Raw genomic sequence first — 5,000 nt, forward strand, 5'->3', positions numbered from 1 at the left:
TAGGGTTAGATTTAAAGTTTAAGGTTTAGTGTTAGGATTAGGGTTAGTGTGAGGTTTAGGGTTAGGGTTAGGTTTAGTGTTAGGGTTAGGGTTAGTGTTTGGGTTATGGTTAGTGTTAGGATTAGGTTTAGGGTTAGGGTTAGGGTTAGGGTTAGATTTAGGGTTAGGTTTAGGTTTATTGTTAGATTTAGTGTTTAGGGTTTAAGGGTTGTGGTTTAGGATTGTTTAAGGTTTAGGGTGGATTAGGTTTAGGGTTTAGAGTTTAGTGTTATGGTTACGGTTAGGGTTAGGGTTAGGTTTAGGGTTAGGGTTTGGTTTAGGGTTAGGGTTAGGTTTAGGGTTAGGGTTATGGTTAGGGTTAAGGTTAGGGTTAGGGTTAGGGTTAGGGTTATGGTTAGTGTTAGGATTAGGGTTATGGTTAAGGTCAGTGTTAGGTTTAGGGTTAGGGTTAGGGTTAGGGATAGATTTAGGGTTAGGTTTAGGTTTATTGTTAGATTTAGGGTTTAGGGTTTAAGGTTTATGGTTTAGGATTTTTTAAGGTGTAGGGTGGATTAGGTTTAGGGTTTAGAGTTTAGTGTTATGGTTAAGGTTAATGTTAGGGTTAGGGTTAGGGTTAGGGTTAGGGTTAGGGTTAGGGTTAGGGTTAGTGTTACGGTTAGGGTTACGGTTAAAGTTACGGTTTGGGTTAAGGTTAGGGTTAGGGTAAGTGTTATGATTATGTTTATTGTTAGGTTTAGGGTTAGGTTTAGGGTTAGGGTTAGGTTTATGGTTAGGCTTAAGTTTAGGGTTAGGTTTAGGGTTAGGGTTACGGTTAGGGTTAGGTTTAGGGTTAGGGTTAGAGTTAGGGTTAGGGTTAGGTTTATTGTTAGGTTTAGGGTTTAGTGTTTAGGGTCTAAGGTTTTGGGTTTAGGATTGTTTAAGTTTTAGGGTAGATTAGGTTTAGGGTTTAGAGTTTAGTGTTAAGGTGAGGGTTAGGTTTAGGGTTTAGGGTTTAGTGTTGGGATTAGGGTTAGGGTTAGGGTTAGAATTAGGGTTAAGGTTAGGGTTATTATTAGGTTTAGGGTTAGGGTTAGGGTTAGGGTTAGGGTTAGGGTTAGGGTTAGGATTAGGGTTAGGGTTAGGGTTAGGGTAAGGGTTAGGGATTAGGGTTAGGGTTATAATTATTGTTAGGTTTAGGGTTTAGCGTTTAGTGTTTAGGGTTTAAGGTTTAGGGTTTAGGATTGTTTAAGATTTAGGGTGGTTTAGGTTAAGGGTTTAGGGTTTAGAGTTTAGGATTGTTTAAGGTTTAGGGTTGTTTAAGGTATAGTGTTTAGGGTTAAAAGTTTAGGGTTGTTTAGGGTTTAGTGTTTAGGGTTTAGGGTTGTTTAAGGTTTAGCGTTTAAGTTTTAGGTTTTAGGGTTGTTTTGGGTTTAGTGTTTAGTGTTGTTTAGGGTATAGTGTTAATGGTTTAGGGTTTAGGGTTATTTAGGGTTTAGTGTTTAAGGTTTAGGGTATAGGTTTGTTTAGGGTTTAGTGTTTAGAGTTGTTTATGGTTTAGTGATTAGGGTTGTTTAGGGTTGTTTAGAGGTTAGTGTTTAGGGTTATTCAGGGTTTATGATTTATGGTTGTTCAGGTTTTAGGATTTATGGTTGTTCAGGGTTTAGGATTTAGGGATTAAGGTTAAGGGGTTAGGGTTAGGGTTAGGGTTAGGGTTAGTGTTAGGGTTAGGGTTAGGGTTAGGGTTAGGGTTAAGGTTAGGGTTAGGGTTAGGGTTAGGGTTATGGTTAGTGTTAGGATTAGGGTTAGGGTTAGGGTCAGGGTTAGGTTTAGGGTTAGGGTTAGGGTTAGGGTTAGATTTATGGTCAGGTTTAGGTTTATTGTTAGATTTAGGGTTTAGGGTTTAAGGTTTATGGTTTAGGATTGTTTAAGGTTTAGGGTGGATTAGGTTAAGGTTTAGAGTTTAGTGTTATGGTTACGGTTAGTGTTAGGGTTAGGGTTAAGGTTAGGGTTAGGGTTAGGGTTAGGGTAATGGTTAGGGTTAGGGTTAGGGTTAGGGTAAGTGTTAGGGGTTAGTGTTATGGTTAGGGTTAGGGTTAGGGTTAGGGTTAGGTTAGGGTTAGGGTTAGGGTTAGGGTTAGGTTTAGGGGTTAGGGCTAGTGTTAGGGTTAGGGTTATTATTAGGGGGTTAGGTTTAAATTTAGGATTAGTGTTAGGGTTAGAATTAGAAATAGGGTTAGTGTTAGGATTAGGGTCAGGGTTAGGTTTAGGGTTAGGGTAAGGGTTAGGGTTAGGGTTAGGGTCAGGGAGGGTTTAGAGTTAGGGTTAGGGTTAGGGTTAGATTTAGGGTTAGGTTTAGGTTTATTGTTAGATTTACGATTTAGGGTCTAAGGTTTATGGTTTAGGATTGTTTAAGGTTTAGGGTGGATTAGGTTTAGGGTTTAGAGTTTAGTGTTATTGTTACGGTTAGGGTTAGGGTTAGGGTTAGGGTTAGGATTAGGGTTAAGGTTAGTGTTAGGATTAGGTTTAGGGTTAGGGTTAGGGTTAGGGTTAGGGTTAGGGTTAGGGTAAGGGTTAGGGGTTAGGGTTAGGGTTATGGTTATTGTTAGGTTTAGGGTTTAGGGTTTAGTGTTTAGGGTTTAAGGTTTAGGGTTTAGGATTGTTTAAGATTTAGGGTGGTTTAGGTTAAGGGTTTAGGGTTTAGAGTTTAGGATTGTTTAAGGTTTAGGGTTGTTTAGGGTATAGTGTTTAGGGTTAAAAGTTTAGGGTTGTTTAGGGTTTAGTGTTTAGGGTTTAGGGTTGTTTAAGGTTTAGTGTTTAAGGTTTAGGTTTTAGGGTTGTTTTGGGTTTAGTGTTTAGTGTTGTTTAGGGTATAGTGTTAATGGTTTAGGGTTTAGGGTTATTTAGGGTTTAGTGTTTACGGTTTAGGGTATAGGGTTGTTTAGGGTTTAGTGTTTAGGGTTGTTTATGGTTTAGTGATTAGGGTTGTTTAGGGTTGTTTAGAGGTTAGTGTTTAGGGTTATTCAGGGTCAATGATTTAGGGTTGTTCAGGGTTTAGGATTTATGGTTGTTCAGGGTTTAGGATTTAGGGATTAAGGTTAAGGGGTTAGGGTTAGGGTTAGGGTTAGGGTTAGGGTTAGGGTTAGGGTTAGGGTTAGGGTTAGGTTTAGGGTTAAGGTTAGGGTTAGGGTTAGGGTTAGGGTTATGGTTAGTGTTAGGATTAGGGTTAGGGTTAGGGTCAGGGTTAGGTTTAGGGTTAGGGATAGGGTTAGGGTTAGATTTAGTGTCAGGTTTAGGTTTATTGTTAGATTTAGGGTTTAGGGTTTAAGGTTTATGGTTTAGGATTGTTTAAGGTTTAGGGTGGATTAGGTTCAGGGTTTAGAGTTTAGTGTTATAGTTACGGTTAGTGTTAGGGTTAGGGTTAGGGTTAGGGTTAGGTTTAGGGTTAGGGTAATGGTTATGGTTATGGTTAGGGTTAGGGTTAGGATAAGGGTTAGGTGTTAGTGTTAGGGTTAGGGTTAGGGTTAGGGTTACGGTTAGGTTAGGGTTAGGGTTAGGTTTAGGGTTAGGGTTAGGGGTTAGGGTTAGTGTTAGGGTTAGGGTTATTATTAGGGGGTTAGGTTTAAGTTTAGGATTATTTTTAGGGTTAGAATTAGAAATAGGGTTAGTGTTAGGATTAGGGTCAGGGTTAGGTTTAGGGTTAGGGTTAGGGTTAGGGTTAGGGTCAGGGAGGGTTTAGGGTTAGGGTTATGGTTAGGGTTAGATTTAGGGTTAGGTTTAGGTTTATTGTTAGATTTAGGATTTAGGGTCTAAGGTTTATGGTTTAGGATTGTTTAAGGTTTAGGGTGGATTAGGTTTAGGGTTTAGAGTTTAGTGTTATGGTTACGGTTAGGGTTAGGGTTAGGGTTAGGGTTAGGATTAGGGTTAAGGTTAGGGTTAGGATTAGGTTTAGGGTTAGGGTTAGGGTTAGGGTTAGCGTTAGGGTTAGGGTTAGGGTTAGGGTTAGGATTAGGGTTAGAGTTAGGGTTAGGGTAAGGGTTAGGGGTTAGGGTTAGGGTTATGGTTATTGTTAGGTTTAGGGTTTAGGGTTTAGTGTTTAGGGTTTCAGGTTTAGGGTTTAGGATTGTTTAAGATTTAGGGTGGTTTAGGTTAAGGGTTTAGGGTTTAGAGTTTAGGATTATTTAAAGTTTAGGGTTGTTTAGGGTATAGTGTTTAGGGTTAAAAGTTTAGGGTTGTTTAGGATTTAGTGTTTAGGGTTTAGGATTGTTTAAGGTTTAGTGTTTAAGGTTTAGGTTTTAGGGTTGTTTTGGGTTTAGTGTTTAGTGTTGTTTAGGGTATAGTGTTAATGGTTTAGGGTTTAGGGTTATTTAGGGTTTATTGTTTAAGGTTTAGGGTATAGGGTTGTTTAGGGTTTAGTGTTTAGGGTTGTTTATGGTTTAGTGATTAGGGTTGTTTAGGGTTGTTTAGAGGTTAGTGTTTAGGGTTATTCAGGGTTTATGATTTAGGGTTGTTCAGGGTTTAGGATTTATGGTTGTTCAGGGTTTAGGATTTAGGGATTAAGGTTAAGGGTTTAGGGTTAGGGTTAGGGTTAGGGTTAGCATTAGGTTTAGAGTTAGGGTTAGAGTTAGGGTTATGGGGTTATGTTAGGCTTAAGGTTAGGGTTAGGGTTATGGGGTTAAGATTAGGATTGGGGTTAGGGTTAGGTTTAGGTTTAGGGTTAGGGTTAGGGTTATGGTTATTCTTAGATTTATGGTTTAAAATTTAGGGTTTATGGTTTAAGGTTTAGGGTTTAGGATTGTTTAAGGTTTAGGGTGGTTTAGGTTTAGGGTATAGGGTTTAGCGATTAAAATTGTTTAATGTTTAGGGTTGTTTAGGTTTTAGCGTTTAGAGTTGTTTAGGGTTTTTTATGGTTGTTTATGATTTAGTGTTTAGGGTTGTTCAGGATTTATGATTTAGGATATTTTAAGATTTAGGGTTTAAGGTTGTATAGTGTTTTAGGGTTTAGGGTATAATGTTTAGGGTTA

Source organism: Micromys minutus (assembly GCF_963924665.1).
Source record: "Micromys minutus genome assembly, chromosome: 9".
NCBI lineage: Eukaryota > Metazoa > Chordata > Mammalia > Rodentia > Muridae > Micromys > Micromys minutus.